We start from the raw sequence: 27,405 nt of genomic DNA on the forward strand, positions 1-27,405 counted from the left end.
CTGTGTCAAGTCTGTTGGTGCCATTTTTCCAACAGCATTTGCTCACTTTATGTTTCTGTCACGTTTTGGTAATTCTCACAATATTTCAGTTATTGTTATTATTAGTCAATGTGATTTGTCATCAGTGATCTTTGATACTACTATTGTAATTGTTTCGAAAAAAAAAATTGAAAAAATTGTTTTGGGGCACCATGAACTTCACCCATGATAGATGGTGAAAAAAATAAATGTTGTATATTCTGATTGTTCCACTGATCTGCTGTTTCCCCATCTTTCTTTATGCCTCCTTCCCCCTCCTCTCCTCAGGCCTCCCAGTTCCCCAAGACACAAAAATACTGAAATTAGGCCAGTTAATAACCTTACAATGGCCTCTAAGCATTCAAGTGAAAGGAAGAGTCATATGTCTCTCACTTTAAAGAAAAACTAGAAATCATTATGCTTAGTGAGAAAAGCTTGCTGAAAGCCAAGATACTCTGAAAGCTAGGTCTCTTGTGCCAAATAGTTAGCCCAGTTGTGAATGTGAAGGAAAAGTTCTTAAAGGAAATTAAATGTGCCACTCCAGTAAACACATAAATGATAAGAAAGTGAAACAGTCTTAATGGTGATATGGGAAAAGTTTTAGTGGCCTGGATAGAAGATTAAACCAATGACAACATTCCTGTAAACCAAAGCCTAATTCAGAGCAAGGCCCTAATTCTCTTTAATTCCATGAAGGCTGAAACAGGAGAGGAAGCTGCAGAAGAAATGTCTGAAGTTACAGAGGTTGGTTCACGAGGTCCAGAAGAAGAACTCATCTCCATAACACATATGTGCAGAGTGAAGTAGCAAGTGCTGATATAGAAGCTGCAGCAAGTTACCCAGATCTAGCTAAGATCAGTAATGAGGGTGGCTGCACTAAGAAACAGATTTTCAATGTTGACAAAACAGTCCTCTGTTAGAAGATGTCATCTACAGCTTCCATAGCTTGAGAAGAGAAATCAATGACTGGCTAAAAGCTTCAAAGGACAAGATAACTCTTACATTAGGAGCTAAGGGAGTTGGTGACTTTTAAGTTGAAGTCAGTGCTCATTTACCATCCTAAAAATCCTAGGGCCCTAAAGAATTATGCTAAATGTACTGTCTGTGCCTTAAAAGTGGAATGACAAAACCTGGATGTATCATGGTTTGTATCATGGTTTATTGAATTTTTTAAACCCACTGTTGAGACCTACTGCTCAGATAGAGAGATTCCCATTTGGAATATTACTGCTCATTGACAATGTACCTGGTAATACAATAATGCCTGCTAATACACCATTCATTCTGCAGACCATGGATCAAGGAGCAATTTCAACTTCCAGCCTATAATTTAAGAAATATATTTTGTGGGGCACCTGGGTGGCTCAATGTATTAAGCCTCTGCCTTCGGCTCAGGTCATGATCTTGGGGTCCTGGGATCAAGCCCTGCATTGGGCTCTCTGCTCAGTGGGGAGCCTGCTTCTCCCCTCTCTCTCTCTGCCTGCCTCTCTGCCTACTTGTGATCTGTCTGTGAAATAAATAAAGTCTTAAAAAATATATATATATTTTGTAAGGCTAAAGGTGCCAGAGTGATTCCTTTGACAGATCTTGGCAAAGTAAACTGAAAACCTTCTGGAAAGGATTCACCAATTTAGATGTCATTAAGAACACTTGTGACTCATGGGAAAAGGTCAAAACATCAACATGAACAAGAGCATGAAAGAAGTTGATTCTGACCCTCACAGATGACCTTCAGTAGAGGCAGTAATTGCAGATGTGTTAGAAACACAACCAACAATAGAGCTAGAATTAGAAGAGGACCCTGGAGATGTGTCCACTGATGCCAATCTTATGATCAAACGTAAATGGGTGAAGAGTTCCTTCTTACTAATGAACAAAGAAAGTGGTTTCTTGAGATGGAATCTATCCCTGGTAAAGATGGTGTGAAGACTGTTGAAATTACAACCAAAGGATTTAGAATATTACATAAATCTTGTGGATAAAACAGCAACAGGGTTTGAGAGAATTGACTTCAAAAAATTTGAAAAAGGAAGTTCTACTGTTGGTAAAATACTATCAAATTGGTATCACATGCTACAGAGAAATCACTTGTGAAAGGAAGAGGTGACCTCTGTGGCAAACTTAATTGTTCTTATTTTAATAAATTGGTACAGCCACCCCACTCCAGCAACTATCACCCTGATTAGCCAGCAGCCATTGACATTGAGTCAAGACCCTCTAACAGCAAAAAGATTATGACTCACTGAAAGCTCAGATGATGATTAGCATTTTTTAGCAACAATTTTTTTAAACTAAGGTATGTACATTGTTTTTATAGGCACAATGCTTAATAGACTTAATAGACTACAGTATAGCGTAAATATAAATTTTCTATGCAAGGGAAACCCCCCCAAAATAATTTGACTCACTTTATTGTGATATTTGCTTTATTGCATGGGTCTGGAGTATTTATGAGGTATGCCTGTATGGCAAGTACTGAACTGTTCATTTCTGGAATTTTAATAAGAAATGGATCCTAGTTAGTATCCACTTCTGAGTGTGACTCTCAGCCACTATATATTCATTTTTAAGATGAACTTGTGATTTGGATCTCTGCTGTACCCTCACACCTGACCTCAATAAACATTTGTAGGGTTACATTCCATTTGGTAATGAGAACACAGAAATGAATAAAACATAATTTATATTATTTAAGATTGCCATAAGAGAACACAAAGTAAGAGTAGCTTAAGCAATATAGTTTCTTTTTCTCTCTGGTAACAGTGTAGATAAGCAGGCCACGGTTTATCTTCTCTGTTATTTTCTGAAACTCAGCCATCTCCTATGTTGTTGTACTCCTTTGCCTAAGATGGTTTTTCACCCTTACCATATCAAGGCAGCAGAATAGAGGAAGCAGGAGAAAAAGCATTATTTTCCCTTTAAAAATATAACTTGGAAATTACCCACATCATTTCTTCTCAGATTTCATTGGCTGGATGTGTGCTGTCCAATACAATAGCCCATAGTTACATGTGGTTATTGAGGATGTGAAATATAGCTCAATATCAAATTAAGATGTGTTATAAATTTCAAATACAATGGACTTTTGAAGACTTAGTATGAAAAAAGAATGTAAATATATCATTAACATTTTTTGTATCAATTGCATGTTATACCAATAATATTTTGGATATATTGAGTTAAAATATATCCTCAGAATTACTTACACATCTTTATTTTTTACTTTTAAAAAATATATAGTTACTAGGTAATTTTACATTACACACACAGTTTGAAGTATACATCCGTTGGAATGTAATGGACTAGACATTTGTTACACAGTCAAATCCACTTGCAAGAGAGTTGGAAAACGTATTTATTTTGGAAATCTGTGTGCCCTGTGAATGTTAGGGGGTTTTCTCCTATGACAGAGAATGAAGTAATGAGGAATAGGAGATAAACTGCAATATATCCCACACAAAATTTCCTGTTAGGTAAATTTTGACTATCATAAAGAAATAGGTTCATGTTTTTGGAATAGGAATTATCTGGAGGAAATTCTTCATAGGTGTTTTGCATTTCTGCAAGTCTTATGAGTGAGGCACTGGTTTCCCACTGTTCTGGATTACCTTCAAAGACAGCTTTGGATGATATAGCGTCTTGCTTAATAGCAAAGGACAAACAGACATGCTTTCTGCAAGGAGGATAAAACTCAGACCCTTTACAGTTCATGATAATAGTATCTATAACTTGTCACTTGTATTTTATGTCCCCTTAACAAAAATGTCTAATATTTAATAATGGTGGAAATATTAAGAGCATGGTCTTAAGTATTCAGCAGTTCTATCATATATGACCATTGTTTGATGCTACACAAGTTATTTGATTTCTTTTTTACTCCATTTTCCTCTGATCTAAAACAAACGTTACCTCATAGATTCATCATAAAGATTATGTGAGATAAATTTATGTAAAGTGTTTAGAAGACTGTAAGGCACATGGTTTTTGCTCAATAAATGCTATCACTACCAATTTGAAGAGGAATTGTACCCAAATGCAATAAATACAAAATTGTATTCAGCAAATCTGACAGCAATTTTTTAATACAGTTAATCACACATAGCTGACATAGTGCAAAAACACAGAAACTTCTTTCCTTATTATAACTATCACTACATTTAATTCCAGCAAAAACTTTATAAAGTAGGTGCAAGTATTGACAGTTTAGTGGGTTTAAGTCAAGTAATCCACAAAAATGATTTTGAATGGAAATAGCAACATTATTGCTTCTGAATATGGCTCATAGCAGTGGAAATTCACAAACGGCAAAACATTTGGAAGTACTTAATTACTTTCAAGAGGAATTTTTGTCAGTTGAGCGTTCTTTTTCAGAAAGGTTAAGATTTATCAACTAAGGTTTAAGATTGGGTTGAAGAGAAAAAAGCATCATTAGGTATTTCTGGGCAGTTAGACTATTAAGGAAGTCTGTGAGTCTCCTAATTTTCTGTTTGTCTCTAAGTTGCTTGGAAATTGCTCCTCTGTAGGACTCCACTTAGCAGAGATGTTATAGGGAGTGTTGGGTTATTGGTTCTCTAATACTTGATCCAGTTTCTCATCATCCCATAAATTAGTGCTCATGATAGGATTCTTTGAAGAATCTCATCAAAGATTCACAAAGTTTTTTTAGACTATGATTTTATTGGCTGGAGGGACCAATCTTTCTACCTTTCTATTTATGACACTTTCCTATGATGTTTGGCATATAGCAGAGCCTGTGTTTCATTAAATTAGGAAATGGCAGTCCTTATTTTGAGTTAGGAAGAGTCTATTGCTGAAAAATCCTGACTGTGTTATATGAAAATAGAAGCATTTCTGAGTTACTTGTTGATTAACTTGAAGGGATACTTAGTAAAAAGGTATGGAGCAACTGATGAAACAAAAGTACACGCAAACCTTTCTTGGGTTTTCAGCAGTGAAGGGAGCAGAATGGTTCTTTCCCATATAAAATGAATCTAACACATTATCATAGTCATGATTACTTGGGTCTCAATTCCCATGGTCAAAACCCTCATTTTCCTGAGGGTACAAGTCGTGATTTTATCTTCATGCATTGCCAACTATTAGCAGGTGAAAATAAATGATATCTTTCCTTGGAAGACATGGGAGGTCCTTCTATGTGGGACTGCATCAAGAACAGGATAAAAGGTGGTTTTGTGTCTGAAAAAAAATCTTTATAAATAATCTCAGTGCATAAGATGTCCTAATTAGTGACCTATTCCTTGATTTTAAGAGTACTGATACTTTAAATATCCTTAGAATGCAAGTTTTCTTAGGGTTTCCATCTCCCTGATTACATTACCCTTCTGTTCTTGCATTTTTTCCCACTTTTTCCATTAGAGCCTATAGAATATTAATCATAGTCATTCCAAATCCCTGGTTTGATAATGCTACATATGAATCTGGTTCTGAAGTTAACTTTGTCTAAGACTGTTTTTTGTCTTTTAGCATGCCGTATAATTTTTGTTTGTTGTTGTTCCCAGGTGCCCCCCCCTTTTTTTTTAAAGGAGAATGAAATACTTCGCCTATATTTCAAATTAGCTCATTTCCCCTCCTGCTGTTAGAAACATGATATTTCTCTCTAGTTTTCCCCTGAGAACTTGGTGTGGCTCTCAAAGATGAAGATTGGAATCTTGCTAAGAATGGGACCCCAGAGACTTTAACTCTCAAGCACATTCAGACAGCTTCCATTAATTTGTCAATCAGTTGAAGTGTTGCTATAGGTACTGGCCCCAGCAGGGGGCTTCAGCTCCTGTCTTCTGCACCTAGTAAACTGATTCTCTATATTTGTTTGTCTATCCACTTTTCTGGGAACCAGTCTGTCCTATGACCAAAATTCTCTGATGCATTCTCAGTGCATTTGGCTCTTTTCTTATTGTAAGAATGAGAATGACAACTTCCAAGCTCTGTACATGTCAAAACAGGAACCACAAGTCCAAAAGACATTTTTCTGAGGGTCATTTATCTTTCAGTATCAATGAATGTATAAGATGTGCCTCTAAAAGGATTACTTTTGGAGGTGGCTAAGGCAAGGATTGTGAAGGCATTTGATATTTGGAAGGTGGCTAATAAGCTCACCAATATGTATGTTCTTCTCTGTTTGGGTACTCAAATTACATTTTCCATCCTCTCTCAGAGTAGGCTCCATCATGTGACTGTTAAAGCCCAATGAATTGTGAGCAGAGGTGGTCTGGCCCATAAAAAAGTCTTTTGCATGAATCCTTATTCTCCTTCCTTATCTGTAAGTTTAATGGAAAAGACCCCGAGGATCTAAAGCTGTAGGAGGGGCACCTGGGTGGCTTGATGCGTTGAGCCTCTGACTCTGGGTTGTGGCTCCAGTTGATCTCATGGATGGTGAGCTGGAGCCTCACGTTGGGCTCTGTGCTTAGCAGGATTTCTGCTTAAAGATTCTTTCTCTCTGCCCTTCCCCCTCACTCTAAAATAATTAAGTAAATCTTTAAAATAAACAAATAAAAATAAAGTGGTAGAGAGCCACAGGAAGGAAGAAACCAGGGTACCTCAATGGCTTTGTGGAGCAAAGCTCATCTATTCTTCCTTCCTCTATATCAACCCACACAGAATTGCAACATGACCAAGAAGTAATTTTTTGACATATTAAAGCACTAAATGTTAGGACCACATGCAGGGCAGAGGAAAAAAAGGAATCTCCACTGAGGGGAAAGAAGGCAAAGGAAGCTATAATCATGTAAGCAGTTTGGTTGAGGTTTAGATCTGCTGGTAAAAAGAAAAAAAATAAAGAAAAATTGAGAATTTCATGCTGGGAAGCTAACACAATTATGCTGTTTGCATGTGGGACTGCCTTACATAACCTGGTCCCTAAGTGTGAATGCCAACCCTGAGGTCCTTGAATCTATCTAGCTTAATGCACTAGTCCCACCTTCCTTCCAAAAGGTGTCTCAGAATTTGTATTTTAATAGTGATTAATTTCTTATAGCTCCTTAATCAGTACATTATCTCATATCTGTTATTTTATCCCATTAATTCCCCTCTCTGGAACATCTGTTCACTTTTCTATGCTGTCCTATCTTATGCATCTTTCACAGGTCAACTTGGGTGCCTCTTCTAAGAAGCCTTCTGCAAACCTCCCAAGGCCAGGGTAAAGATGGATAAATGGTTTCTTTTGAACTGAACTAAGTACAAATCACCTTGCTACTGATGTGTAAGAGTAAAGTTAAAAAGCAGCTACTTTGAGACACTACATTTCTTATGACTAGGACATTAAGAACTAGGCCTGGCAGTTTTCTTTCAATCAATACTAAGTATCTATTTCATGCCTAGGATGGCCTTTGGCATAGTACAGACACAAAAAATGGTAACACAATTTCTGCTTTATAAGAGTTCCCCCACCCCTTTTTTTTAAGTGGGGAGGGGCAGAGGGGTAAAAAGAATCTTAAGCAGGCTCCACAACCAGCATGGAGCCCAATGTAGGGCTCGATCTCATGACCCGGAGGATCATGATCTGAGCTGAAATTGAGTTGGATACCTAACCAACTGAGCCACCCAGACAACCCTGCCTTATGTGTTTCTGTCCAGGTTGAGGAGATAACCCTAATTAACTAGACTGGTGATTCTTAGATTTAGATGCAATGAAATCACCTTGCTCAAATGTATATTGCTGTATAATTCTGATACAAGTGATCCACAGACTGGAATCACAAACACTGCCCCAGTCTGGAACTTCCTGAATAACAATCACTAGTACCTAGTCTAATGACTGTAGGTTTTCAGCTAACATGCATGAATGTGAATGGAATGAGACAATTAAGCAATAAGAGAAGAATACATGCTCTACATAATTCAAGTGAATTGAACTGCATGTTCAATTTCATATTGTAAGCATGTACGATTTCAGATAAAAGAGGCTGGTGTGGGCCAGTATAGACAAGAAAGGCCTCAAGAAGTTAGGATTTTGAATCAGAGTATCAAAATAGAAACTAGAAGGAATTTGTATTCAGACAACCCTGGACTTAAATCACAGATCCATCACTTAGTAGCTATTTAATTTATCATAGCTTTTATTTTCTGATCCGTAAAAAGAAGATTGATGGCAACTAGGTTGCACTTCTCTTTTGAGGATTAAAGTGCCCAGCAGAGGGCTTGGCTCAGTGCTTTTGCTCAATCCATACCAGCCATCCTTCCTCAAAGGATGCACTAAATTTGGATAGCGTTCTTCAGTTTTATATGAAAAAGGACTTTAGATATCGCCCTTCAACTATGGATCTAACTTCCTATTATTTATTGCTCAAATTGTCCCGTTTAATTACACCTCAGATATAACTGACCAAATGAGTGTTCTCCAGGTCAAAGAGAAATTTAGAAGCTGAATTCAAGTCTGAACAGGATGAGAGACTATTCAAGGTATGCATTTTTTATCTTAGCAGTTCAATTGTCTTTTCTAAAAGGCTTTATTTTTTCTTCAGAAGGAAATGAATCCCAAAGCCCCTGGAGCATCTGAAGAGATGTGCAGACAGCCTCCATTTCCATTTAACTATTGGAATTTAATTCATTTCCATCCTAACATGGAGCTGCACATTACAAGGGAAAACAAATGAAAACTGGCGTTAGCATACACTCAAGGTTTGGATCATATTCTTCATAGATTATTTACCAAAAGTTTTGCTGAATGGTTGGAAATAAACAAGCAAAATATGAAAACAGTGTACAAGAACATACCAAAACTAACTTAGCTGTATAAGAAGCAGGTTGATTTCCATAAGAACAATGGGTAGAAAATAATACAAGGTACAGCACGCAAGAGTAGGAGTGCCTATCTTTACTGCATGGCTTGCAGCTCAGGTCCACCCTCATAGGTAGGGCCTGCTGAGTGAATAATCACAGACTGGTTCCCACTGTTCTTAAACACTGTGATATTTGAGGGCCACGTTTACTTATTTTTTTTTTATAACCATTTTCTTGAGATTTACATACAAAGAGCCGTTCATTTAAAGTATGCTACTTGGTGACTTTGGAGATAGGTAAATATGACACTGTTACTGCAATATATGCCATGAAAATATCCATCCACTCTGACAGAGTCCTTTTACCCTTCATTTTCTTGTGATAAGAATGCCTAACACTGGGACCCTGGGGTGGCTCAGTCATTTAAGCATCTGTCTTCAGCTCAGGTCATGATCCCAGGATCCTGGAACTGAGCCCCACGTCAGGCTCCCTGCTCAGTAGAGAGTCTGCTTCTTCCTTTCTCCTGCTCATGCACTCTCTCTCTCTCTCTCACTTTTTCTCTCAAACAAATAAAGTCTTAAAAAAATATGTAATATAAAATTTACCCATTTAGCAAACTTTTAAGTATATAATATAGGATTGTTAACTATAGGTACTATTTTACACAATAGAGTCCAAGAACTTATTCATTTTATGTAACTAAAACTTTATACCCTTCAACCAATCCCCCCCACCCCCTGCCTTCCTTCATCACTTCCCTTCCTTTAGTCCCTGGTAACTACCATCTACTCTATGTTTCTGTATGTATGTTATTTCAGACTTTTCATATAAGTAGATTGAATCTGTTCTTATTTTGTTTAGTATAGAGGTTCATTGGTGTTATGGCAAATGATAGGAATTCCTTATTTTTTAAGGCTGAATCATATTATATGTAACTACAACATTTTCTTTATCCATTCATCCACTGACATTAAGGTTGTTTCCATAACTTAGCTGTTATGAATGGTGCTGCAATGAATATAGGAGTACTGATATCTCTTTGAGATTCAGATTTCAATTCTTTTAGGTATGTATCCAGAAGTGGAATTGCTGGAACATACGGAAGTTAAATTTTTAATTTTTTGAGGAAACTCCATATTGTTTTTCATAGTGGCTGCACCAATTTACATTTCCACCATACATCCTTGTCAAACTTGTTATCTCTCTCTTTTTTTTTTTAATATCTACGATAGCCATCCTAATACATGAAGTGATATCTAACTGTGGTTTTACTTTGCATTACCATGGTGATTCGTTAAGCACCATTTCATGTACCTGTTGGCAATCTGTATTATTTGGAGAAATGTCTATTCAGGTTCTTTGAGCAAGAAAAGCAAAGCTGGATGCATCATACCTCCTGATTTCAATCTATATATCATAATACATTACAAAGCTAAAATCATCAAAACAGTATTTTACTGTCATTAAGACAGACATATAGACACATAGAACAAAATAGACAGTTCTATTTTTTTTTTAAGATTTTAGTTATTTATCTGAGAGAGATTGAGAATGAGAGAGATCACAGAGGGAGAGGGAAAAGCAAACTTGCCACTTAGCAGAAAGTTCAATGTGGGGCTCCACCCTGGGACGCTGAGATCATGACCCGAGCTGAAGGCAGATGCTTAAATGACTGAGCAACCCAGGTGCCCAGAACACAATATAGAGAGTTCTTAAAAAAAAAAAAAAAAGATCCATGTGTGTATGTTTACATGATCTTCAACAAGGGTGCCAAGAATATACAATGGAGAAAGGACAGTCTTTCAATAGTGGTGTTGGGAAAACTGGGTATCCATATGCAAGAGAATGAAAATGAACCTTTTCCTTGCACCATATACATAAATCAACTCAAAATGGATTCAATCTTAAATATCAGTTCTGAAATTGCAAAACTCCCAGAAGAAAATAGGGAGAAGATGTTCTTGACATTGGCTTTGGTAATGATTTCTTGGATATAACACCAAAAGCTCAGGCAACAAAAAGGAAAGTAGACAAATGGGATTAAACTGAAAAGCTTTTGGATGGCAAAGGAAATAATTAACGATGTAAAAAGGCAGACTAGGAATGGGATAAAATAATGGAAAACCATATATCTGATAAAGGGTTATTGTCAAAAACATATAAGGATTTCCTACCACTCCACAGCAAAAACAAACAACAAAAACTTTACTTCTTTACTTCTCTTTGTTACTCAGCTCTTCAGATTGTTTTGCAAGCACCACTAGCAGGTATATGTAGATATAATTACTTATACCATTTTCCCTGCCCAATCTTCGTCAGTAAACCAGCCCTGTTTTTTGCTTTCAAGTCCTTGTCTTTGTGCTCAGTAACACTGGGTTACATTTGGTCCCAGTATACACCGTCCACCTCTTTGAGCCTTGTTGCTGCTTTCTTCTCTGTCTGGCATGCTCACCCTGTGCTTTCCCCTCACCTCTACCACCTCACTGGCTAAATATTGAGTCTGTCTTTAATACTCACATCAGGAAGCCTTTTCCTCCAGCAAGAAACAACCCTGACTAAACTTATTCTTGGATTTTGGGTCAGATAAACTTTTATTTGTGTGAGACAGTAGAGAGCTATGGTCCAGCACAGTGAAGATCTAAGGCTGTTGTTGGCCATTCCAAAACAAAATATGTCAATTATTTGCTACGTGAACTTGGGGACATCTCAGTTCTTTCACCTCTAAAAAAAAAAAAGATGATAATGACAGTACCTACTTTATAGGGTTATCATAAAATTAAATAAGTTAATTCAAGCAAGGCAGCTGGACCAGTACATAGGACATAGTAAGTGCCTAATAACTTTTTTTTTAAAAGATTTTATTTATTTATTTGACAGAGAGAGAGATCACAAGTAGGCGGAGAAGCAGACAGAGAAAGGAGGAAGCAGGTTCCCCGCTGAGGAGAGAGCCCGATGCGGGGCTCGATCCCAGGACCCTGGGATCATGACCTGAGCCAAAGGCAGAGGCTTAACCCACTGAGCCACCCAGGCGCCCCATCCTAATAACTTTTAACTATTGCTGAGCTCACATAGTATTCTTTGCAGATAACATTTCTTCCCCATTGTTTTATCATAATCTATTATAACTTGTCTATTAGACTATAAGCTGTGTGGGGAGAAGGTTCTTATTCCATTCTCTCTCTAGCCCCAGCTCCTACCACAGTGCCTGGACCATAAGAGACACCCTCTCTTTTTTTTAATGAATGAAAGGTATTTCTCCCACTTATCAACTCCTATAAAATAAGGTATTTGCATTACATGTATTATCTTTAGTTTTAGCTTTGTGGGTCTATGCTATATATTCTCCATCAGATTGTTAGCATCTGAAGAGCAGAGCTCATGCTTCTCAGAGTCCTTATAATGGGCATCTCATAAGACTGTATACTTTAACTCTGGTTTCCTCTAACTAGTATGACTGATTTCTTTAGGAAACCTCATCTAAAATTTATATTTCTTTTAGGTTATCTATGTCCAGTGTAGGCGTATAGTGGGTACCTTGGCTGGCTATGCTGGCATCCATTTTACTTGCTGAAGTCACGTGGAGGATCAGCTTTTATGTTCCTACTTAGACTAGTGCTGTTTCACTACCTTCATATATAGAGGGGGAAAAGATGTTATCAACACAGATACAATAATAGTTCAGGGTATATTTTATTTAATCTAAGGCACATAACCCTATGAACTTCTTAATGGATTGTGTTAACTGTAAGGGCCTATTTAGCCAGAGCAACTCCATCTTGGTTAAAAGCCATTTTGTTGTTTGTGCAGTAAAACTTAAATTGACTCACCCCCATCCCTCCCCTCCCCCCAGAGGAACTTACTTAGAAGCAAGTCTGGGAAACCAGTAAAATATGGTCGGCTAGTTCCTGATAACAGAGCCCAGAATACAAGGACGAGTCAGGCCAGGTGGAGACATCCAATCAGTAAAAGTACACATACTGTCTCCCTAACCACCAAAGAATGTAAACCCCGCCTTTTGGGCACCAAACTTGAGCGCCAATTCTGACCAGAGTGATAGGTTAGTTCAAACAGCTACTATAGGGTAAATTGTAATTCAACTGGCCACCTGCGTGTGGCCTAACATGACTATGCAATGTTACAATCTCATTGGCCACCTATGTGTGGCCAGGCTTTTGCTCTATAAAAGTTAGTCTGTGAGGCTGGGAGGGGTTGCTCTCTTCAGAGGCGGCCCTGACGGGTCAGTCAGTCAATTCTTGAGCCTGTAAGCTGGGGGTGGTTGCTCTCTTCCGAGTTGGCCCTGGCCGGTCAGTCTGACTTCTAATGCTTAACATAGAATAAAGCTTTACATAACTTTAACTTTGTTTCAGTCTCATTCCCCTGGCCAATCAGTCTGACTTCTAATACTTGGCATAAAATAAAGCCTTAAATAACTTTCACTTTGTCTCAGTCTCGTTTCACTTAATAACGGACCTAACATTAACCACATTTAGGTAAATGTTGTCACTGTTGCATTGCTCACATTAACAATGCCTGTTTAGTTGGTGAAGATAAAAACTTGCCAGTAAATTAACATGGTTATGATTTTTCTTAGCCAATGTTCATTTCCCTTGAAGAGCTCTGACTTTTATTTATGGCACAAAAATAGTATCAACACTAGAGTTAGTTTGTTTACTCATATTTTATTATCTGAATATTTTTTTTTCCCCACACCAATCATAACCCAGGGAAAATTTTAGTGTTGATCAGGGAAGCTAGCTAAGTCTCATGAATAAGACAGACATAAAAGTGAGATGATTCTAACAAATACCTCATTTCTCTTGGCCAAATTTATATATTATACACATGTCTAGAGCACTTTCAATATGGTTCTGGTTGATGAATATCCATTTGTTCTTATCATAAATACAATTCTGCAGAATTGAATTAAAAAGACCTGGTCTGGGAGTCACTCATTCAGTGAACTTAACAGAAGAAAGTGTCTTCTAATGAAAAGGAATGTAAATATATAATGTATAATATAATGTAAAATCACATATATTTTCACAATACAAAAAGTCCAGTATTTGCCATACCATCATATTAAGGTCACTAAAAGAATACAATGTTTAAATTTCAATGTCCATAGGTTCTAATTTATGCAAACTGGATCTGTGAAATAACAAAATATCTACATTAAGATCATGATTGGGATACTGGATGGCTCAGTGGGTTAAGCCACTGCCTTCGGCTCAGGTCATGATCCCAGTGTCCTGGGATCGAGTCCCGAATTGGGCTCCTTGCTCGGCAGGGAGCCTGCTTCTCTCTCCACCTCTGCCTGCCTCTCTGCCTGCTTGTGTGCTCTTTCTCTCTTTCTGACAAATAAATAAAATATTTAAAAAATCATGATTAAAATAGATTTACTTTATAAAATATTTGTTATGCAATTTTAAGTGGTAAATTATTTCAATTCATTATTTATGTATTGTACTTACTAATACAGTCCTTCGCACAAAGAATGACACATTGAATGGCAAACCATCTAAGAAACAAATTCTTTTATAATATCATTTTACATGAGAAAGATATTAAGAAATTCCTATTTTCTTAGTAAAAAAAAAATAGTATCAATAGCACACACTATTGAAAAGAATAAAGAAGAGAAGAAAATTGGCTATAGTAGATCAAACTCAGTGAGGAGAGGAAGGAAAGATGTTACCCAGGCTGTATCTAGAATGGAAGTTCCAGCTGGGTGTTCCCTATTCAGACCAAGACTTGAGGTGTTACATCCCTTCATTTTAGGGATGATATAAAGAAGGAGATCAGCTGAGTAAAATGAAGGCATTTCCCATTACTTGTAATACACTGCTATCGCATCTGTGTAGTTTCTACTTCTGATAATAAAACTGATTTTAAAAAGTATGTAATGTAGCATGATAAATGGTTATTTCACAGTTCTTCATGTATTCTGCTTTATAGGTGTTCTTTTTATAAAAGGAAGTAAAATTTTAAATATTAATTGTTAATATGTGTACATATATGTATATGTATAACACAGCATTAAAACCAAAATAAACTGGCATGGTCTCTGATCCCTTGAAATATCAGTCTTATAAAATAATTCAATAATGATTTATTAAAAACCTGTCAGGTCTTTTGTAGAATCTGTATTACACTGACATGAGTAACACAGATAACTGAACAAACACCTAAAGCAAATAAACCATGTGCTAGCTAATATTATGGAAGAGCAAAGGGATGAATATGGATATTCATACTAGAGAGGTTGGGGAAACAAAGAAATATAGAAACCCCATCAAGTTCAAAGCCTTTTAGAATTCACTACAAGCTAAGACTTTATATTCCCCTTTTCTCTGTCAAATAAAAAGGAAAGTAACTGGGAAAAAAAAAAAAAAGTGACTTGTCCGTGACTGAAGAATTGGTCAGTTTAGAGCTAAGGACTATACAGTCCCTAGGATTTTTTCCAAATAATTATGGCTAGTTTTTAAAAAGATTTTATTTATATATTTATTTGTTTATTTATTTATGTGTGTGTGTGTATGTGTGTATGTGTGAGAGAGAGAGAGAGAAAACAGGTACAAGCAGGGTGAGAGGCAGAGGGACAGGCAGGGAATCTCAAGCAGACTCCTGCTGAGTGCAGATCCCAAAGTGAGATCTTATCTCAGAACCCTGAGATCATGACCTGAGCTGAAACCAAGAGTCAGATGCTCAACTGATGAGTCATCCAGGTGCCCCAATTATGGCTAATATTTTGAAGTTTTATGATATGTCAGGCATTGTTGTATTACCCGTTTATCTTCCCAACAACACTAAGGGTTGAGTAACAGTATATTTTTAGACACACAGAAATATAATTCAGCTGCACTGCTACAGAATACACATAATATGTACTCATACACACATTAACACATAAAGCTGAGATGACGTTTACTGACAAGAGGTTATTTGGATGGATGGGTATTCAGTGAACAGTGAATACATTTTTACTGATGATGAGAATAGGAGGAGGAATGGAGTAAATTGGGAAGAGAGGTAGTATATTAGCTATCTACTGTGTAACCAATGAGCTGAAATGTAGCTGCCTAAAATGAAAACCATTAGCTTAGGAGTCTTCAGTCAGCTAATCTGGACTGTGCTAGACTGACATTGTCTTGGCCTCACCTGTTCCTGCTTGGCTGATTGGTCAATGAAGACCATTTGTGTATGGCAGTTGATAAGCTATCAGCTAGGGGAAGGAAGTGACTGGGCCATATATCCGTCATTTTCTAATGTGGTAGCTTTGGATGGTCAAATGCTGGTGGCAGATTTCAAAGACTGAGAGAGGTATGCAAAGCATTTTGAGTTCACATTGTGGTGGAAATAGATGTTACCTCTTGTTGGGAGGAGGTGCAGAGAATTATGGCCACTTCTGCAATTTTACAGGTGGTGAGAAATAAAAGAGATGAATTGGAAAGAAATAAGGAGACAGCAAAATAACAACAAACTGCTAGACATATTTTTACTCCTAAAATCACAGAAATAATTGAAGAAAAAAGAATCTTCTGGGAGACTATTGACAATTAGATTTTTTTATGATGAATATAAATTTTTTATAAGACCCATTTGAAGCATTCCCTATTTCATTTGAGCTTTGCTTATAAAAGCATGTAACACATGGGAATTAGCTTTGATTTTTAGAAAATGATCTTTATAGTTCTGGGTTATTGACACCTTTTTGCAAAGAAACAACAACAAAAGAGGAATTGGGAGCAATTTTTCTAATATACATTAAGAGACAAAGAACAAAATAAATGTGTTAACACTTACTGCAATTTATCGGAGCAACAGGACATCTTTCAAGAGATGGATTTTTCTCTTTATTTTTTTCTATGGCAAGTTTGTGAAATTACAGCAGATTTTATCTGCACAAAGTGAAACCCATCTAACTCATGAATTCTTTGGTGTGATTGTTTAGTAGAGAAGGTAAACTTGCTGGGAAAGCATGTATGAAGAATTTTCATTTTAATTCTTTGAGGCTCTGATAGGTACTTATAAATCTCAACCCAAACATTCTACAATGGCTTCTTGACATTTAGATGGTGGGTCCTCCACGCTCTACCCCTTCCTACTTTTTTCCTGATTAGGATCTGGATTTTTATCACTCAGTTTCTTCAAAGGACATCAAAACTGACCCAAATAGCATTGAAAATACATATGACATGATACCAGGAACACACAAAGGCACACACACACACACACACACACACACACACACACACACACAGAACTGCAAGCACTAGCCTGCAGGATTCTGTCTTTATACAGTATGAGTTATGGTCCTGGTTCTGGACCCACTTACTCCTGTCTTCAATTGTTTCTTAAATCCTCTTGGGCTCTCATCTTTTGGTCTTCTAGCTTCTATCCATAAACACATATTATTAAGTTATGCAGGAGGAGTAAAAGAAGACAATGCCTTCCTCTTAAATTAGCCTATAGCTTAGGTATCAAAAATGCAAAACTCAAGAAGCTATACAGAAGTCACCATGGTGTTTATTAATTGTCCTTTACCAATGACTTCCATTGCATTTCTATCTCCCACTCAAGATTATGAACTTCTGAAAGGACAAAGTCCATGCCTGTTTTGCTTACCACAGTGTCTAGCATATAGAAGATATCATTAAGTGCATGTTTAATTAATTCCAAATTGACTTCATTTATGTCAAAAATATCTCTTGTTACCATGGCTACAAGGTCAACTTAATACTTCTTTATCAAGCTGTAATATATTTGCTGTACCAACTACTATTACCACCCAGTTAAATAAAATTGACATTGAATTTTTGATGGTGGCACATTTTATTAACTACATGAAGGAATCAAAAAATATTTTCTATGTATGAGTCTCCCTTTAGAGTCTTCATCATTATGTAATATTTTTGTGCACTGTTACATTTAGATGTATATTTATAGGACCTCATATCTGCATTAGGGGCTGGATTTTATAATTTGTCATTAAAAGTACAGACATTAACTATTTTTCTTTTTAATTTTTTTTTTTAAGATTTTACTTATTTATTTGACAGACAGAAATCACAAGTAGGCAGAGAGGCAGGCAGAGAGAGAGAGGAGAAAGCAGGCTTTCCAGGGAGCAGAGAGCCCGATGCGGGGCTCGATCCCAGGACCCTGGGATCATGACCTGAGCCGAAGGCAGAACCTTTAACCCACTGAGCCACCCAGGCACCCCTCTTTTTAATTTTTAAATAAAAAACTCATCAAATAATTATTAAATAACAAAAAATTGCATTTCCTCAACTTATCACAAATGAATATCAAACAATTGTAATGCATGTTAAAAACAGAAAATTATCAGCAGCCACAGTGGGCCTCTTATGTTCTCTCTCCCAATCCCCGGTATCTGCCTTGCTTCTTTTATGATCACTTTCTCACTTTTGAGTATTAACACCTTCCTATGTATCTGGAAATATATAAATCTAAGCCTCATTGGATTTACTCACATATGCTTCTTTTTTACTGTTTTTACTGTTCTTCTTACATTTTTACATCTTCTGTTACATCATCTTTCTTAAAATGTGTATTTCTAGCATTTCTAAGATATTATGAAGCTGTTTTAAGTTTCCAATAATTCACAGGGAAATCAATGGAAGCCCATGTATTTTTAAGATTTTCCCTTTGACGTTGGTTTCAGCAGTTTTATGTTTTGTGCTTATGCTTAATTAACTAATTTTAATCAGGCTGTTCTTCATGGTACTTCTTGAATTTATAATTTCATATTTTTCTTATGTTGGAAAACTCTCAAATATAGCTCCTGCTCCCTTCTTCCTTCTCATCTAAGGACTCTTGCCTTCTTTTCTTTGTTTTCTACCTTTAATAATTTTAGATAGTGTTTTCTGACCTCTCTTCCAGCTCTTTAATTCTCTTTTTTGACTGTATCTACACCAGTGAGGTGTTAATTTTGCTTATTGTGCTTATAAATTCTAAAATTTCAATTATCTTAGTCTTCTAATGAATTTCTATGTTTTCTAATTGTATACCTACATTCTCAACCTCATTTTTCATTTATTTAAACACTATACATACAGATATTTTAAAATCTGCATCTGATTTACTCAAAATTTGGAGCTCATGTGTTTTTTTATTGTCTATTTCTTCTATTAGCTTTATGATTTCTTATGGGTTTGTGTCCCTATTTATTTTTTATTGTGTACTGAAAAATGTCTGAAACATTTTTTTGTGTGTGTGAAAATGATTTGAGAACAAGACCAATAACTATCTTCTTCCAAAAAGGAGTTTGTTAGTTTGTTTTGGGCTGATTTCTGTGGACACTAGCAACATAGAAGTTCTTTTTTTAGGTTTTTATTTATTTATTTATTTGACAGAGATCAAAAGTAGGCAAAGCAACACAGAATTTCATTCACAGTATCAGGAATTTGAGATGACACAAAGATGAGATGCAATGTCTAGGGGAGCTACTGTATCCCCACTTTACCCTAACTTCTAAAGTTCAGCTCTTTGGAATCCCTTCCCCAAATACAGAGATTTCAACCAGCTCCCAACCTTATTTGGCTCTGAACTCCAACTCCAACATATATAAATATGCTGTGTTCTCAAACTCCTTACTCAGACTCTTATACAAATGACCACTAATGGAAAAGAAGCCATAAGTGCAAAGATCACCTACATGAATTTGTTTTCCCCCAGATCTTAGGTTAGTCATTCTTTATCATTATGTTGCTTTACCAATGTCTTTCGGAAGACTTTATTTTTTTAAAATTTTCACAATTTTTGATTATCTTCAATGGTACAGTGTTTCAGATTTCCATTCTACTATTATCAGAAATAAGATCTATCAATTTTCAAATTATAATGCCGCTTCTACTTTAGCACTCATTTCCTAACCTTCCTTTCTTCAAAATAAAAGAAAGAAGTGCTATTCTGATTTTTGTAAGTTAACCATCTAGAATGAAGGCTACTGAAGGTACAGGCATGATGCAGTTTTAAGCATTTCACAGACAAAGATGTTGACTGAATGGGTTTTTTTCGTGTATTGTTAAAGTTATTTTTATAGATCTGTACCAATCACAGGATTCTAGAATATCACATTTTCTTCCAAAGTTTCATATTTATTATTCCACTTGTTTTCATCTAGCCTGTCTCTCTCCTCATGGAGTCACCTACTTAGGAACTTCTGTCATCCTTCTTCTCCAACTAAACTCAATCATTCTTGCTCATGGTCTACTTAGAGTCCCAATACCTCAGCATCCCTGCAGTACTCTAGTGCACAGTCACAGCTCTGTTCTGTGAGATCCCAATGCAGTAATTATCTAATGGCATAGTAGTTAAGAACAAAGTCTCTGGTAAAAACTTCTTTGACTCCTCCTCTTAGTAGCTATGTGAACTTGGGTAAGTTATGTTTAATTGAACTGTTTCCCTCGAAAAATGTGTTGGATTTCTAACCTATATTTCAGAGTATGACTTTGATTGGAAACAGGATCCTTGCAGATGCAATTAGGTAAGTTGAGTAAAGTGGACCCTTAATGCAGTTATGACTGGTATCCTAATAAGAAAATAGAATAACACAGGGGGAATGGCATTGATGACATAGCAGAGAGGAACTGCCAGAATTGATGGCCAGTACAAGAAACTAGAAAGAGGCAAGGAAAGATTTCCCCTAACAGGTTTCAGAGAAAGCATGGCTATGCTAACACCATGATTTGGGACTTGTAGACTCTAGAACTGTGAAAAAATAAATCTGTTGTTTTAAACGATCCAGTATCTTATTATGGCAGCCCTGGGAAACAAATCCATTATATAACCTCTTTTTGCCTAGTTTTCTCATCTGTAAAATAGAGATAATAATAGTACCTTTCAAATCAAAACACTGTGATTTGTGTCATTTCTTATTTGGAAAATTAATAATTTTTTTTAATCTAGTAAACATGTCAAGCTGTAGTCAAATTCTTTTTTTTTTTTTTTAAGATTTTTATTTATGTATTTGGCAGACAGAGATCACATGTAGGCAGAGAGGCAGGCAGACAGAGGAGGAAGCAGGCTCCCAGCTTGAGCAGAGAGTCCGATGCGGGGCTTGATTCCAGGACCCTGAGATCATGACCTGAGCCGAAGGCAGAGGCTTTAACCCACTGAGCCACCCAGGCGCCCCCGTAGTCAAATTCTTGGAAGAAGTTAGAAACTCCCTAATTTATTTCTTCATTACCAAGTATTACTTGGCTTCTACCTCTGACATTTGGCTAAAAACCCATTCTGAATTTATCAATTACCAAACCAAAGGTCTTGTTACATTCTCCATCCTTTGGCTTCTGCTGCCCTTGAAACTGTAATCTGTTTATCTCTTGCTTCTTTCTCCTCTATCAAGTTTCTCTGTATTTTTTTTTCAACCCTACCCATAAATGTTTGATCTTTCTTTCTTTTACCTTGTAAAGGAAGATATTCCTCAAAATATTATTTATTTGTTTGTTTGTTTCTATTTTTTGGTCCCAATCTCACTTGAGCTGTAGGTCTCTGAGTTTCTTCAACTTTCCTCATATGGCTTGGTTTCACTTACCTTCACCTTTCTGCCCAATGCCGTCTGTGGTATCTAGAATTTGTCATTGTTGCCTCAATAATATAAAAAGGGTTCTCAGTTTTACAGTTGAGATTAGCTCCTGCAGTTCTAGTAATAAAGTCCAATGCTCTATTAGCTACTTTGGCAACCATATATCCAACATTTCAGTCAGAATTTCTAACTTGACATTTCAAAAATGTGTGTTTTCTCCACATTTCCCACATAATAAAATAAAATTTAATATAAGTTTATTTTATAAGCTTCGTTTTGACTTTCCTTTCCTAACTATATTTTCTAAAAATAATATAGCATGCAACATATTATAACTAAGGGTAGGCTGGAGGGATAAGATTGGGCAGAAAAAAAAAATTATTAGTGGTGCCTGGGTGGCTCAGTGGGTTAAGCCTCTGCTTTCGGCTCAGGTCAGGATCTCAGGGTCCTGGGATTGAGCCCTGCATTGGGCTCTCTACTCAACAGGGACCCTGTTTCCCCCTCTTTCTCTGCCTGCCTCTTTGCCTACTTGTGATCTCTGTCAAATAAATAAATAAAATCTTTAAAAAAATTATTAAGTTATCTGCACTCTCTAGGTGATTACACATGTGAAGAAATTGTCCTACATGCTAGCCTCGTCTAAAATAATTTTGTACATCAATTACTGTCTTCTGCTAGATAAGTCTGAGGTAGTTAACAAAGATTACAAGTTGCTTATTGTAATTTCTTTAATAAGTCAAAGAAACATGTAGTTCATTTTCAAAATATTTTCATCATTTCACTTCAAATAAGATGGGCTCCGCTTTTAACTTTCCATGTGTAACTGCATTTATTGTTCTATGGCTACTTCATCCCTGCCAAAAGCCAGATAAAGGAATAACAGCAGTATTGTGTAGAGTCAGATCTAGTGGTTTTGAATATTGTTGCTGTCCTGTAATTCCCTCAGGGTAAGTGAGGACAAGGGGGAAATCCTTCTGCAGTTCCCTAGGTGTTCTCAGTGAAGAGCGTTAAAGCATCTGGCACATGGTATTTTGTATTCAGCCAGCTCCTCCTCGTAAAGTGTGTTCCCCAGGAGTAAACTAGGCAATTAGCAGAATCATTAACTATTTCAAGCCAACAAAGTATCACTTAGTGCACCAAGTAATAATGAGCAAATTAGTAATCATGTAGTCATTGAGTACTCAAGAAGCTGCTCACTGGGGCGCCTGGGTGGCTCAGTGGGTTAAAGCCTCTGCCTTCGGCTCAGGTCATGGTCTCAGGGTCCTGGGATCGAGCCCCACATCAGGCTCTCTGCTCAGCAGGGAACCTGATTCCTCCTCTCTCTCTGCCTGACTACTTGTGATCTCTGTCTATCAAATAAATAAATAAAATCTTAAAAAAAAAAAAAAAAAAAAAAAAAAAAAAAAAAAAAAAAAAAAAAAAAAAAAAAGAAGCTGCTCACTTTGGAGAACCCATTGACTCATTCGTCCAATGAAAAGCCAAGAAAAAAAGGGTTTGCAATGGGATTGACTAGATTCTCTGGAGGCAAAAAACTAATACATTGACAATCATTCACATACTCCAACAATATCATATTTAAAAAATTCAGACTTCAGTTTTTATATGATTATCTTCATTATCATCATGTGGTACTTAATCAAAGTACACATATTCAGAGAAAGTGAGGTTCTAACCTATTTGGCACCAATGCAAATAACCAGCTATGCTCATTGTTGACAACGTCATGATCACAGGGGTCTATTTATCAATCTATAACCAGAAGTTCTAAGTTTAAGAACAGACTGTATAAGTTTTAGAGTCATGACACATTGAGGATGCTATAAAAATCCATGAATTGAACCAACAGGGCTACTTTTAAGATGCTGTAGTACTTGTTAAAAGAATTAGGAGGGAGCCTGGGTGGCTCAGCTGGTTAGAGCCTCCTCCACCTTCAGCTCGGGTCATGATCCCAGGGTCCTGGGATCAAGCCCTGCATTGGGCTCTCTGCTCAGCAAGGAGCCTGCTTCCTCCTCTCTCTCTCTCTCTGCCTGCCTTTCTGCCTACTTGTGATCTCTGTCAAATAAATAAAATAAAATCTTTAAAAAAAGAAGAATTAGGAAAATATTTGTTATATTACAGGAGTTTAAGAAACATTACTTGGATCTTATATCATCATTTCATATCTGTGATCTACAGTGTAAATTCAAATAAATACTAATTTCTCTGTCTGCCACATAGTATGATTGAGACAATGAAGGAGGTTGAGAGTATGAAAGCATTTTATGCAAATTTAATAATTACACATCTGACTGCTTCTACATGCCACGTGTACTCTACAGATCAGAGTATTATTGCTCTCAGAAGCTAATTATCTTTATGAAATTTAGCATAATTTCTACGATACTAAATTTTCAATAAATGGTGGCTGTTATTAAAATGGCATATTACTTATTAATAATATTCATATTTTACAGATATTTTTTCTATATTTTCTAGTGCCTAGATTTGGATTGTGATCTAAGAAAATAACATAAGAGTAATCTGAAGTCACAAATGACTAGTTATCTTCTTTATTTAAACTGCAGATATACATTTCCATTTTATTAAGTACTACTTTTTCAATAATTATTTTGAAAATAACTTCATTTAGGGGCACCTGGGTAGCTAAGGCTGTTAAGTGTCTGCCTTTGACTCAGGTTGTGATTTCAGGGTCCTGGGAACGAGCCCCTCATCGGGCTCCCTGTTTAGTGGACAGTCTGCTTCTCCCTTTCCCTCTCCCTCTGTGATCTCTCTTGCTCTCGTTTTCTCTCAAATAAAATCTTAAAAAAAAAAAAAAGAAAAGAATATCATTTAATTCGCTTGTCCTGTAGATTCCTGTTATTTGTTTGTTTATTTATTTATTGCTATATGGTTTTCTCTTCAAGTGGCAGAAAAAAGGGAGCTTTTAAAATGTCACATGTCTGGTTAGATAAAACTAAAAAGAATTGTATTCTTTTAACAATAATTTAGGAAATGTCATCACAGTTTGGTCTTGTATAATATGCTGTCTCTTAATGTGGTATAAAATTATTAGGAATAGTCAAAGCACCGTAAATAATGTTTGTTTGTGAGATTTGAAAAAGAAGCCATTGAGAAACAGGATATGTCACTTGGATTTGGAAAAACATTAGCATAGCCCTTGGATGCATACAGCTAAATCAACAAGCTTTATCTGCTTAGCAATAATTGCATTTAATGGATGGAACCACTTGTTAATGAAATGCAAAGATCATTTGATACTAAAATATCCAAGGCCTACTGCATGTAGTATTATAATTTTTGCTGAGGCTGGCTGGCCTGCCTGCCTTCATTCCTTCCTTCTTTCCTTGCTTCCTTCCTTTCTTTCTTTCAGTAAGCTTCTGGAATGTAAGCAGAAATGGTATAATGGGATACCAACTTTAATTTTTGTTTTGTTTTGTTTTGTTAACTAGAACAAAAGAGTTTCTTCAATTTTGAAACTCTTTTGCTTTTGAAAGTAACTATTACAAGTAAATTATTAAAATTTTTAATGTCCTAAAAAATAATTTCCAAAAATATATTGCCTATCCTCTTGTAGTGTATAATCTCAAATAGACAATGTAGCTATAAACACATAACTAGATGACTCGTGGAGACAGTAGTAATGCATCTTTAAAGTACTACAGACATTAACAGGTATTCCTTGCTACTTTGTTATTACGACAGGAAGAACACCAAAAAGGAAACTAGGGGCTGGTGTTATCTTTGAATCTACTCTGTGCTATCTGATCGGGGTCAAATCCTTAAATCCCTTGAGGCCTCAGATTATTTGTTAACAATGTGTAGTAATTATACCTGTCCTACTTATTGCATAATTATCTTTTATGAGTATCAACTGAGGATGGATGCAAAATAGTTTAAAAATATGATATGCTATGATAGGGGTGCCTGGGTGGCTCAGCAGTTAGGCATCCAACTCTTGATTTCAGCTCAGGTCATGATCTCAGGGTCAAGAGTTCGAGCTCCATGTGGGGCTCTGTGCTCGGCAGGGAGTCTGCTTGAGATTCTCCCTTCCCCCACCCCGCTTGAGCTCTCTCTCTCTCTCTCTCTCAAATAAATAAATAAAACCTTAAAAATTTATGATATGATATTGAAATGAACAAAATTATTTATCTGTGCCTCCTTTTTTCTTTCTCTTTCTTTCTTTTTTTCTTTCTTTCTTTCTTTCTTTCTTTCTTTCTTTCTTTCTTGAGATTAGGTGGGCAGAGGGAAGGGGAGAGAAAGAATCTTGAGCAGGATCCAGCAGGAATCTGATACAGGGCTTGATGTAAAGCTCAGTCTCACAACCCTGAGATCATGACCTGAGCCAAAATCAAAAGTCAGACACTTAACCAACTGAGCCACCCAGGTGCCTCTTATCTGTGCCTCTTTAATACAACTACAAGTTCTCTCAAGATAGAACAACATTTTAGAATTAAAAATAAAACAAATCTCTCAGGATGCCTATTATTACCTAAGGTACATGTATGTGCTAAATAAATAATTGTTGAATACAGGTAGCAACACAACAGCAACGCCAAATGTGCAAGTGTCAAAAGCCATTCCAATGAAATAGTTTTATATATATATGCCTACCAACTAAAACACAAAACTCAAATTACATAGTGTGACATTCAAGGATCATCTCAAATGCTAAATTATTTTTCTAATCTCATTTCCTGATAATTTTTAACATGCTTATTCTTAACATGCTTAGATATTTTAGAGTTTCACAGCTTTGTTCATGCTCAACCTGCTACATCCTACATAAGAATACTCTTACCTACTAGGAACAAACAAACAAAAAGATCCCCAGGATCCAAGTCCAATTCAAATGTCCTCTTCAATGTGAATTACTCACCTCCCCTTTCCATTAATTTTCCATTTCCATGCAACTATACAACCATTTCATCATTCAATAAGTGAACTACTAGTCACTAGCAAAGGAAGATGTATCTGAGCATATATGAAGATCAACTGTCGTAGATATTTGACCCTCCAAGCTACTCCAAGCAGCAGTGGTGGTAACTGTTAACACAGCTACATTACACAGACTGTACTTCTTCATACCTCCTAGAGCAGGCTTCTTGCTGTTATTTCTGCATCTACCTCCTCTACCTAGTCCAAAGGCCAGTTGTCACAAGTTTAGGTGTTTGTTAAGGCAGTACCTCTTATCTGGATCCAATTCTTCTCTCAACGGTCTCTTGCTATGTAGTAAACCACTCCAAAATTCAGACTTAAAACAATTTGTTCATGATTCCACAGATGAGTAGTTTAGCAAGACCTCATGTAGAATGACTTGTCTATGTCCCATGTTGTGATGGGTGGGCTTACTCAGGTGACTGCAGCTATCTTATAGTTCAAATCCTACAGTTTATAATCTATATTGGTCTTGTTCACAGGTCTGATAAGGCTTTTCAACACTGGGCCAAGTGTTTCCAGTAGGCTAACACAGGATTGTTCACATGGTGGCAGCAGTGAGAAAGTGAGAGTGGTAGTTTCAAGGATACTTAAAGTTTAGGCAAAGAATTCATGTAACATCATTTCTGTCATATTCGGCCAGCCAGAGAAAATCAAAGGACTAAACTCAAAAGGCAGGATAGTCACATTGCAAAAAGGGAGTATAAATTGGGGTGGATGAAATCATTGCAAACATTTTTGCAAATAACCCACCATAGCTTAGTCTACTAACTTGTGATTGAGTCTAGATTGTGCTGAAAAGCACAGACGGTATGGGCTTAATGCTATTTGGAGGAGGTAAATATTTCTAACAGAAAGGAGGAGGTTCTCTAGAACAACTTATATAACTTCTAAAGTATGAGAATTACCTTTACTTGAAAGTTCTTTAGAGCTGTGTCTGATTTAATTAGTACTTGTTGAATAAATAAATAAGTCAATATGCCTACAAGGCAATCTAGACTTGTGCCCTACACCGTAGAAAATCCTTTAAAACTTTTGAAAAAAAAAAAAACCCACTTTCTTTAAAGATTTATTCAAGTTTATTATAGGTTTTTAATAAAGTATATTTTCCTAAGATATATTTTATTTTGTTGAGTTAAAATAATTTTTAGCCATCCATCTTAATCTAT

Source organism: Martes martes (genome assembly GCF_963455335.1).
Source record: "Martes martes genome assembly, chromosome: 9".
NCBI lineage: Eukaryota > Metazoa > Chordata > Mammalia > Carnivora > Mustelidae > Martes > Martes martes.